This window comes from Stegostoma tigrinum, chromosome 27 (genome assembly GCF_030684315.1).
Source record: "Stegostoma tigrinum isolate sSteTig4 chromosome 27, sSteTig4.hap1, whole genome shotgun sequence".
NCBI lineage: Eukaryota > Metazoa > Chordata > Chondrichthyes > Orectolobiformes > Stegostomatidae > Stegostoma > Stegostoma tigrinum.
In genome coordinates, this window is record NC_081380.1 from 23269058 (window position 1) to 23281387 (window position 12330).

Consider the following 12330-nt stretch of genomic DNA (forward strand, 5'->3'; position numbering starts at 1 on the left):
TCTCTAAGGCTTAGAGAACTCTGTGACAGCCAGTGTTTCTCTCGAGAGTTGATGGCTATTAACTCTGGCAGGTGGCAGTTAGCTCTCCCATCTTTGACCAACTGTCCTCTTCTTTTATACCCTCGATGACGTATCAATTTATTGAACTAGGATTTGTCCTATGTTGTCAAAACCATCAGATTTAAATTTAATTAGTTTTTGGTATCTAAGTGCCTGGTTCAAATTGATTGGCTAAATTCAAAACTTCGTGTCTTGGTAACAAAACAAAACTGTTTCTTGGCCTACTAACTGTACTGCTTTTTGGTATAAATGATTCAATTCGGGTGCTCACAACGTATTTTCAAGCTGCTCAAGGACACTTTATTTAAATCTCTAAGCATAGAAAAGCAAAATCTTTTAAATGGATCATGCAGTGCTTTCTCCCTCAGCATTTTACAAACACCAAATTCTAACTTCTTGCCTCTCAATCCGCAAGCATTCTACCGAACTTTACAACATCTCCCTCCCTAAGATAAACAATGAACCATCATCACGAAAAAATGCCTTCATTTTTTTCTTTTAAAACCTTAACTCCATTATTACTACAATCGATAACTCATTAACCTAGAGTTACATACTTTATACTAATTCTATATATATATATACACACAACTTTGAACACGGCCGTTTCTATCTTATATAAACATTTTGCTTTTAAACCCACGATAAAGCATCACGATAATATTTTCACAACATGTATAATCTGTAAATTAAATGCTTGTAATAAAAGACTCCAATGAAATTGTCTGGCATCTTGTTCTTAAATCTTTCCAGAAATGTCAAATGATTGTAATGGGTATAAATAACCCTCTCGGATGTATTGTTTCCAACGTAATTATGAAAATATTGCAAGGCCGTTACCAAACTCAATAACTTTTTCAAATGGTGAAATGTTTCTTCCGGTGGATATTAAGTTTTTTTTTGAAATAACAGACTGGCCTTTCAATTCCACAAACATCCTCCTGTAACAACATAGCTCCAAAACCTACACTGCTTGCCTCAATGGCAACTTTAAAGGGCGTGGCTAAAACTGGTACAGTGGTTAATACTGCTTTTAAATACTTAAATGCCACCTGGCATTGTTCTGTCCATTGAAATTTCATGTTTTTTTTTCAGTAAATCCATCAACGGTACCAATACCTTACTGAGGTTTGGCACAAATTTCCTGTTGAATTTACTCAATCCTTAAAATCATAGCACTTTCTTCTTTGAGGATTATGTTGGACATTTCTCAATGGTCTTCATCTTCACGTTTCTTGGAGTCATCGTCCATGTCCAATATTGTGCCTTGGCAAATGCAGAATTTGCAAAGGCAAAGTTTACAACCAACTTTGCCTTTCATAGTCTCTCAAAGAGCTCTGCCAAATGCACTGGGTGATCTTTCCACAAATGGCTAAAGATCACCAAGTCATCTGTGTAGACGAAACAATTAGTCAATCCTGCAACAATTCTGTTCATGAGTCACCTTTTCTAAAGGAGGGCCTTGACCTCAAACATCAAACTTTCCTGCTCCTCTGATGTTGCTTGGCCTGCTGTGTTCATCCAGCTTCACAGCGTGTTATCTCTGTTCATACGCCTTTGTTTTTCATTCCAAAGGGCATTCCTTTTAATTGATATAGCCCACTTGGGGTTACAAAAGCAGAAACTTTTTAAACTCTCTCTGGCAAAGCTATTTGCCTGTAACCGCAAAGTAAGTCCAACTTCATGATGATATGGAAGTGCCAGTATTGGACGGGGGTGGACAAGGTCAGAAATCAAACGACACCAGGTTATAGTCCAACAGGTTTATTTGAAAACACAAGCTTTCGGAGCCTCTCTCCTCCTTCAAGTGTTCATGCGCAAGGCAGTATCAGACACAGAGTTTATAAATAAAAGATCAGAGTGTCACACCACTGATGAGGATCCCCAAGTTCCTTTTAAGTCACTGTCCTGAGAGAACTAAAGGTTTTTTTCAGTGTAAGGAAGAGGCCTGACCTATTATATGTCACCTCTTCTCTACAGTGATAAAACCTTTAGTTGTCTCAGGAGTGACTTAAACGGAATTTGGGGATTTACATATACATATTAATCAATTAAAACCTTCTAATTGATTGAAGATTTACAGCATTTTAGGTTTGTTTAGTACATCCTCATTAGTAGTGTGACCCTCTGATCTTTTACTTATAAACTCTGTGTCTGATACTACGTTGCTCACGAACACTTGGAGGAGAGAAGCTTTGAACGCTTATGTTTTCAAATAAACCTGTTGGCCTATAACCGGGTGCCGTATGATTCCCAACTTTGTGGTACAAATGGCGTCTCCTACTTTTTCCACACAGTCCTATAGCATTGGAATTGGGTATGAGTCAGATATGGTCACGGCATTGACTTTTTGATAATCTATGCAGAATTGTTGAGTTCCATCAGGTTTGGGAACCAACATGATCGGCGAATGCTAGTCACTTTGACTCAGTTCTATTATGTCTTCTTGCTTCTTGGCACAAAGATGGATGGTTGCTAGAGATCAACTAATTCAATCCAAGGACATTGTTGCAGTTTTTTCTCAAGGTCTCAATTTTCTAATTAACCTGTTCATAGATGTTATTATAAACTTCTGCAGCAGACAGAACTGAACAATGGCCTCCTAGCTCAGAGGTAGGGGCACTACCGCAGTATCACAAAGCCCTGAATTCCTCAGGATAGTGTCATAGGACTAACCATCTTTCAGCTTCTTATGATTTCCTCCCACCATTAGTCTCTCCTCAGATACTGACGCAGGCCATGTCTAAAAGCAACAAAACCTGGTCAACATTCAGGACGGCCAAATAACATTTTGGGCATTCAAGTGCCAATTATCATCTCCAGCAAAAAAAAATCTAACCATTCAATGGCATTACAATTGCTGATACCCCACTATCAACATCGTGTCGGTTACCATGATCAGAAACTGAACTTGACCATCCATATAAATAATGTGATTACAAAAACAATTCAGAGGCTATGAATTCTGAATTAATTCACCTCAACGATTCCCAAAATCCGTCTATCATCTACTAGGTAAAATCCAGGAGAGCGGTAGAATGCTATTCATTTGCCTGGATGGGCACAGATCCAACAACACAATAAATTCAACACCACCCATGACCTTAAGCATTCACTTCCTCCAACACTGAAGTACACTGGCGGCACTGCATATTATCCAAAATATGCAATCAACAGAATCATGGGTACACTACCATCTGAATGTTCTCTTCCAAGACACACATCATCCTCATGTGGAATTATACTGCTGTTCCTTCACTGTCACCATGTCAAAATCCTAGAACTCCCTTCCTAACAGCTCATGGGTGTATCTGCACCAAATGATAGCCACATTTCCAGGAAGCGGCATATCATCACCTGAAGGGAAATTAAATATGCACAATAAATGTTGGCCTCGCTAGTAGTGCACACATCCTGTCAATAAATAAATAAGTTAATATTTGTATGCAACATGGAATAATTTGAGTTACAAATTTAGTTTGAAAGATTCATTTTGTGGTAGTATTTGTTTTTGCATTAGGATTTACAATGCATTCATGGTCAGTGACAGAGGGAAAATTAGTACTGCAAGTGAATAGGATATTGGGTTGCATTTACTCACATCACAATTAACTGACCACTTCAGAGACAGCCCTGTCAGAAGGGCCTGTGTAGTTTGCCTCTGTTCTTGCAAATATGGTTGCTCCAAATTGGTTTGGCTTTACAAACTAACAAGGGCTATCTACCCCAAATAGTAGTGAGATTGAGCAGCATGCAACAGACCAGTAAGTTTCAACACCACCTCTACCAAATATTGCAGGGTTCTTCCAAACTACTCTGGGTAGCTGAAGTGTTGTTTCAGCACTCCAATACTTGCATGATTCACTACCTGTGTAACAAGATGTTGAGCGAATAAAAAGCTTGCATTTAACAGCAATATGTACATTAGGAAAGCAGGAAACCCAGCAAAGTTGCCTTGTCACTCTTCCTGCTTCTTTCTAGTTAAGACAGGATGAAATGTATCCATGATAATGATTATAATCTCACATTACTTACAAACATATTTAATATTCAATTATGAGTTTTCTGTTTGAAAAAAGAAAATGACTTACCAAAGGGTGACTGCAGATGTATGTTCAATGGCTGTCTGGCAAAACCCTGTGTGGATCACAAAGCCCCAAGAGGAACAACGAAATATTACATGTGAAAAAGGAGCCAAAGGAACTTCAAATAGCAAACCTTCAGAGCAGGAGATAGAATTCAAAACAAAATACACTGTGATTTCTTGTGGCTGCAGAGACAATGACAATCTGACTAACTCTCTCAGCGGAATAATGGTCTAAACTGCAGATTCTCCTGGACTTGTATGTGTTTACATGTGGGCAGATATGCCAGTATGGGCTAGGGTGCATAGAACTTCATAGCTTGAAGACAGCCATTAGTCATCTCTACACTGCAAAACAAAAAGAACCACAAAACTACCAACACTGGAATTACCAGTATCGTCCAACAGCTACACTTCCTACATTCACTATTGGGACCATCACTATATTTTCTCATTGTTGGTTTAGAACTGAGATTTAAAGTTCAGGATTGAACGTTGAACATAAGTTTGTTTTCTTTTAGTACAAGGAGAGAACAATACAAATGTTTATGGGGGAAACTAGGCAAGGAAGACAATACAGGCTAATTACTGCTCCAAGAACACTGTAGACAATTTGGCACCCCAGATGTTGCTATGCTCAGGGACTAACAGATGGTTGGATGTTGAATTGGTTGATCAAGTAAGAGAGGTGCTGGCCAGCTAGTCACAAAGAATGTTGATGAAAGAGAAGAGAGAAAATAAACCATCTGGGTTTTAAGCAGGAGAAGTTTTCTTTTGAAAGTTTTTGGATAGGCTTGCTTTTGTTTTGCTCTCTGGTTTCAGTTCAGTTATTAACTTGTTGAACGTTCTAAGAGGAGAAAAATTTGTTGAATAATTCTAGAAGTCTGCTAAGGCCATTTTCATTGACTGGTCACCTCAGAATTCAAGCAAGATATACATTCCTATGTGCCTGTAATACAATCCATCATCCAAGATTTCATGAAGGCCTGATATTCATCATTGAAACTGTTATCGAGCTGGCAAATTACAATTCTTTTATTTTCCTTTCCAATTTAGCCGTTAACTGTGTCTGTCAGTAAGAGAGTGAGGTTTAGGACCAAAGAAGATTGGGTTTAGATCATAGATATTATTTAGAATGCCTGTTGCTTATAAATGTTCTGTTAAAGTTACATTATTAAGAATAAATTGTTAATTTTCGTTTCAGTTCCAAAGCTGATGCCCAAGAATCATTATTCCATGAAGTCTGGTTGGGAACAATTGAGCAAGTTTGAGGATCAATAAATGTTTTAATTACACTTTGTTGCGAATCCTGTGATAGTGAATTGACTTCGTTTGGCTTTCTATCCCTGTGTCATAACAGCATGCTTCATAAAACTGGTTTGCATGTCTTTTTAACTGTGATTTGTTATGCAATTCATATTTCTAATCTGTGTGCGCGTCATGTTTATTATCTTGCCTTGTTTTTAATAGCTAATAAACTTTAACTTGGTAAATTGGCTCCCTTTTAAATAAACACATTCAGATTGGGAAAAAAAAATCCATACATGAGACGGATTTTTTAAAAGGAATCTTAAGACTCCAAACTAAAATGAAAACCAGTTCATCCCTCCTTACTTGGGAATATAACAATTTAATCTAATCGTAATGATTTGGGGACCGTCATTACAAATGTAGTCACTCCTCAACAAACAGTAAGAGTGAGAATGACCTCCCTCATACAGCACATGGCAAACTGAGGTGCAACAAATGTCTCCAGCTCAAATGCTCATTGCCACAGTCACCTTGACAGCTTCTGGGAATATAATCCTTGCATTGATCTGATGTTGCAGTTGTGACTGAAGCAGGTGACAGATTTCTCTTACCACTTTGAGATGAAACACTACAGGTCAATTGACTCAACTTGGACTCAACGGAAACAACTCTAACCTAATTCTTCTCAGGGAGGAAACTGCTGAAACTGGATGCAATATCGAGTACTAAACTGGTTTTTCATGGATTATCCTCTCAGCATTAGATTCAGAATACCCCCATCATTTCCAGATGCACGTGAGAACTGGTGGCCCTACTAGTAAATGTGGAGTCAGGAAAAGAGTCCTGTCAATAATAAAAGTGGACAACAGTCACACAAATTAGAAAAAAGCGATCTGCTGAAAGTCTAAAAGATCTAAACAAATTAGACCCTTCTTGACTAGACTGACTGAATGCAAGACAATACATTTGCTCAGATTACACAAACTAGCATTAAATTAGCATTGATTGTCTCATCGTGTGATTAAGTAATAGGAAGCATGAACACATCCTTTGTCATGTCGGTATCGCATTACGTGATTAAGTAGGAGGAAGTATGAACCCATCACTTATCATAAGGCACAAGGGACTGTTTGTGGGAGAAAACAGCTCTGATGAGCCAGCCACAATACACAAAACAAATCTGAAAACTGTAATACCAATTCAAAAGAAAAGATACTGAATAGACAGCCACTGTCTCAGGGGTAAATATTCCTACCTGCCACTACTTAAATCAAGATTTGATTAAAAATATGCACTTTTCCTCAGAATACTGATACATTGGAATAATTAACAGTAGTTCCTCAGCATTTGCCTAAATTAAAGCAGTAGAGGGCAGACAACTAATTCATGGTAACCACAAAAAAAAAGGGAGTTTCAAAATTGCCAGCTAAGGCCTGCAGCCAAAAACTGTAAACAAAAATTCAGTCACCTTGAAATATCTTGTAATAGATGTATAGATAGCAGATTGAAGTTGAACACTTCATTGCCCAATAATGCTACATGTTTGAATGTGCCTTTTGTTCAGCCTGAATACTGGCAATTTGCACGGCTCATGTTATAATGATCAATGTAAAATCCATTTCCAAACAAGTTACTGTGGCATACAAGACAGACAGACAGCTCCTGTACCAAAGAATCTCTATCAGTAATTTTTGGCCAACAACTTGGGATTCCATTACTTCCATTCTTAATTACACCTTTTCTGCAAAAAGAAAATATTCAAGGACTTTAGTTCCCAAGTCCTACAATCCAACAACTCACCCCCTTCCGTTTTAGGAACGTAACCCTCAAAGGGATGGGTGGAATCTGGGATTTTTGTCAACTGAGTAAACAATCATAAATTCATCAAGATATACTGCCCAGAAACAGACCTTTCAGTCCAACTCATTCATGCCAATCAAATATCCGATATAAATCTAGTCCCATTTGCCAGCATTTGGCCCATATCTCTCTAAACCCTTCCTAATCACATACCCATCTACTTGCCCTTGAAATGGTGTAATTGTACCAGCCTTCACCACTTCTTCTGGCAGCTCATTCCATACACGCACCACCCTCTGCATGAAAAAGTTGCCCCAGGTCCCTTTCATGTCTTTCCCCTCTCACCATAAACCTAAGACCTCTTGTTTTGGACTCCCCCAACCCAGAGAAAAAAACCTTGCCTATTTACCCTAGCTATGTCCCTCATGATTTTATAACGTCTGTAATGTCACCTCTTAGCCTTCAACACTCCAGGGAAAACAGGCCCAGTCTGTTCAGCCTCTGCCTATAGCTCAAATCGTCCAACCATGGCAACATCCTCTTAAATCTTTTCTGAACCTTTTCTAGATTCAGAAATCCTTTCTAAAAGGAGGAAAACCAGAATTGCAAACAATATTCCAAAAGTGGCCAAACCAATGTCTAGGGCAACATGACCTCCCAAATGTAGTACTCAATGTACTGACCAACAAAGGCAAGCATACCAAACACTTTTTTCACTGTCTTAGCTACCTGTGACTCCACTTCCAAGGAACTATGAACCTGCACTCCAATGTCTCTTTGTTCAACAACACTCTCTGGGAACTTACCATTAAGTGTATAAGTCCTGCCCTGATTTGACTTTCCAAAATGCAGCACCACATATATCTAAATCAAACTTCATCTGCCATTCCTTGGCCCATTGCCCCAACTGTTCAAGATTCTGTTGTAAACAAAGCTAATCATCATTGCTGTCCAATACACCTCCAATTTTTGTGACATCTGCAAACTTACTAACCATATCTCCTATGTTCACATCTGAATCATTTATATAAATAACAAGTCTCACCAAAACCATTACATTCTGTAATGATTAAGAAGTCAAACAGAATCTTAACCAGGAAACTAAAATAGTTAACTAAATACGAAGTTAGGTGCAGGAAGCAAAATGAAGGAAGGAAAGACAGATGTTAGAGAAATAAGAGGGAAATGTTTCTTTGAAACAAGTGAGTATTTAAATTATTTCTAATTAGATCTGCAAATACAATGAAAATTAGATGAAAATAAAAGCCAATTTTCAGTGTTACAGGAGTCTGTTGTGCAGTAATTAACAAACTGCTGTTTAAAAGTTGTTGCACTGCATTGGACTGGCAGCACTTGTCTTTGCAGGATTAGTGGTGTCAGATCTCACAAGCATTGAAACTCCATGACCTTCCATTTATTTCAATGTCAAATTTCTCAGTGGCATTCCCGTATAGTGACACGATCAGGGGAGACAATTTTAGATTGTAACTGATTACCAGTTTTTAACTGTACATATACAGGCACCAGAAATTGCTGTCCAAATTACTTTTGTCTTCAGTCTAAATCTGAGCTGTAACTTTTTCATTACCTTGATTAATCTAACCACAAGCCCTTGAGGTTCAATTGTATTACTATCACCAAATCCCCGGATTTAAACAGCTGGTGGAGTACCACCGATCAGAAAATAAACTGGACCAGTCATACAAATAAATGGCTACAAGAGTATGTTAAACATTAGGAATTCTGCGACAAGTAACCCACCTACTGACTCTCGCCCCAGAGACAAAGACTAGCTAGACAGGGTTCTACAACACTTTGCAGAGATACCTCAAAATACTCCACAAACTACTGAAGCAGGATGCAACTGATGAAGAAACAGAATGATTAATTCTGACATGTAGTTAAAAACTGCAGATGCTGGAGTAAGAGAAAACACAGTAGGCCAGGCAGAGGAGCAGGAAAGTTGATGTTTCGGATAGGGACCCTTCTTCAGCATTCTGAAATGCTGAAGAAAGGTCCCGTCCCGAAATGTCAACTTTCTTGCTCCTCTGATGCTGCCTGGCCTGCTGTGTTCGTCCAGCTCCACGCTGGTTAATTCTGCACATTATTTTCATCTCTAGCGGAAGTATAAAAAAGTGCCTTCCTTTCGAGTCTCCAGGGGATGTAAATTACTTCACAGTCTATTTTTTTTGAAGCGTTAGCAGCTGAAATTAAGGGAAATGCAGCAGCCACTTTGAGCACAAACAACTTGTTCTGGTGAGTTAATGTCCCAATTCGCATGGGTTTGAGGTCTCTAAAACGAGTGGGCCAAATTCTCTAGTGACATCTGATAAGGGCCCAGTACAGTAAAAACGCGTCGGCGGCCGGATTGATTTAGATAAATAGGGCATGCAATCCACCTGTTATTAAGCTTGGAGCTGGACACCAAGTTTTAGCAAGGGGCAGAGGGCGAAGTCTTGTCCAAATCGTGCTGTGGATCCCGATTCCAAGAAGATTAAAAACAGGCTTCAGTTCTGGTCAAAGACAATCTCGATCGAGATAACAAGTTGTGGAGCTGGATGAACACAGCAGGCCAAGCAGCATCTTACAATCTCGATCGAAACGCCTACTTCTTGATCTGCTGAGCATATAGTTTTTAATTTTGTTTTGCTTTCTAGTTTAATTGGCCCATCCGATACTGGAGTGCCCGTCTGTGTTTATTTACGTCCTCGAGTCTCTAGGAGTGTGACTTGAACGCATGACTTGCTGAGAGAAGGAACACTATCAACATGATCAACACAGGAATAAATTAATACATTTAAATACAGATGGCATTGACTCTTCTCAAACCTTTCTTCCCATCTCTCTCTCTCTCTGGGGCAGATCACCCGGTGTTTGTGTACTAATTCTCCACATCCACACCACGGCTCTGTGCCTAGCCTTTCCCTGCAGCCATCAATGGCTGGGAAGGAGGGAGGATGGATGGCCCGGCCCTGCCCTGCCGTGCAGCAGGGAGATGCCGGTTAGCCAGCGGCTGATTCCCAACTGCCGCTCCCCGGCTCAATCGACACGGCCGCATCCCGGGCTGTGAAGATCGGCGTAACAACGCAAAGCCATAATCAATCATTTCATTTCATTTCAGACTGTCAGAAAGCGGACCCAAACCCAGGGCCTCACCTGTATCACTGTCCGAGCCACACTCTCCGTCTCTTCCTACACCCCCAGCTCCCACCGGAATTTTCTTCGCTCACTTAACCAACCGCTAAGGCGCGCGATACCTCAGAGGGAGGCGTCATTGCGTCATCGCGCACAGAGCCGCGCAGCGACACGCAGCGGCGCTGACGTCACTGTCCTGGAAACACCTAGTGGAGCTGGAGGAACAGACCAGGCCAGGCAGCATCAGTTGATCAGGAAAGCTAACGTTTCGGATCTGAAGAAAATCTGAATGTTCCCGATCCGATACGTCAGCTTTCCCGCTCCACTGATGCTGTCTGGCCTGCTGTGTTCCTCCAGCCCCACACTCTTATCGCTGACTCCAGCATCGGCAGTTCTTACTATCTCTGTCCTGGTAAACTTTTTCCATCAAAGTTTAAAAAGAAAAGTTGCTGGGCCGAAGGGCCTGTTTCCACACTGTAGGGAATCTAATCAAAAGCTCAGCAGGTCTGGCAGCATCTGTGGAGAAAAACAATCAGAGTTAACGTTTCGGGTTCGGTGACCCTTCCTCGGACCTGGGAGGATGGCCCGACCCTGCCGTATTAAAGTTGCCGGACTGGAAGCTGAACTCTGATCGTCCGTGGGGCATTGCTGAAAGTCCTCATCTTTCTCGGTATTGGCATCCACAGCACTCCTTTGTACTAGACTGCTTCTATTGCGTGGCCAGCAGTTAAGTGAATATTGCATAACTCCGAGCTCCACTGCACCGGTTCACATCAAGACGGATTACCTGTCCATTCATCCAAACGAAAACATCTGCGGACACGCATCCTTTTGTTTTTATCCACCCGTCAAGGCTCCCAACGAATGGGGCTCATGATTAGGGAATTTGACCCTCTCATTTCAGAGAGCACCCTTCGATCCCACGACGTTTTGGCCCCTCTGATTTGGTAGGATATCTCAACCTGTTAACTGTATAGTTTCCGATCCATCGTTCTCTGTGTCGGATGTCTACCTGTGATGTTTGAGTACGCAAAGCTGTGGGGGATTGGTACACTGAACAAAACGACTTTTGACCGTTTTTCTGGTGCATATTCCTACGTTTCAGCGCATCAAATATGTTGGCCATACTTGATTTGAGTGATAATTGGTTATTGTCATATATATCTAGAAAGATAAAGTGAAAAGCGTTTTGTCACCACAATCCAGCACCACTTTGAGTTACAAAAAGAATTAAAAGAAATTACACAAGCAGAGTTTATCCCTTGTAAAGGGGGTTTTCAAATACAGCTCCAGGATTTCTGCAAGGTGTTCTGGGCCTCAAGGAGCCCTTGCTCCGAGACCAGCAATGATGATCCTACCAAGAGACTATGCTTCAGGCAAATAGCAGTGGGAGAGCCGGTCCAGGCACCTTCACCGACTCTACCAAGGTCATGTTCTGGGCCTACCACAGCGAGGAGTCCTCGCTCTGGTCACTGCCACAACCAATGCCCCGCCAAGTCCACGCTCCAGGTCTACCACAGCTGGGACTCCCCACTCCAGGCACTGTCACTGCCACAGCCGACTACTTGCCAAGACCATGTGCCACACCTACCGCAGCCATGATTCCTTGCCCCAGGCAACACAGCTGACACCCTGATCCAGCTTCCCCATGAAGTCAGAAGATGAAGAAAAAAAAAGAAAAAGACAAAAAAGGCAAACAAGAGAAGGATGCAGCCTGTCTGGAGCAGGCACGTTCAGGAGTCTGAATGCTATCTACTGTGTGACACCACCATCTTGAATTGTAACACTCTGACTGTTTAATTTTACTGCATTGCAAATGTAAAGGTAGAAAGCCTGTTTGGCTTGGCTGTCTGTTTCCTCCATAACAACTTCCTTTGGAAGAGTCCAGATATGAAAAATCTGCGCAATTCAGGGGTGACATCAAAAAATCATTTTTAATGTAAATACTAGTGGAAATCTGGGACTTTCTTTCCTCCCCCTGTCACCTGCCCCAATGAAAT

The 12330-nt window shown here is 40.9% G+C and overlaps 1 protein-coding gene across 7 annotated transcripts in view; it reads right to left on the reverse strand.

The window, feature by feature from the left end:
• The window catches only part of rabgef1 (RAB guanine nucleotide exchange factor (GEF) 1), a 45132-nt gene extending 34647 nt beyond the window's left edge, over positions 1-10485 (reverse strand). For 2 of the 7 annotated variants that reach the window (XM_048556910.2, XM_048556909.2), the window contains exons 1-2: positions 10352-10483; positions 4152-4197 (exon numbers count right to left, since the gene is read on the reverse strand). The gene's annotated coding sequence lies outside the window, so the exon portion shown is untranslated. Of the gene's footprint in view, positions 1-3254; positions 4129-4151; positions 4279-9594; positions 9956-10351 lie in introns of those variants that run through there. The other 5 variants (XM_048556907.2, XM_048556904.2, XM_048556906.2 and 2 more) reach the window with 5 other exon arrangements.
• Between the last annotated feature and the right edge of the window lie 1845 nt (positions 10486-12330).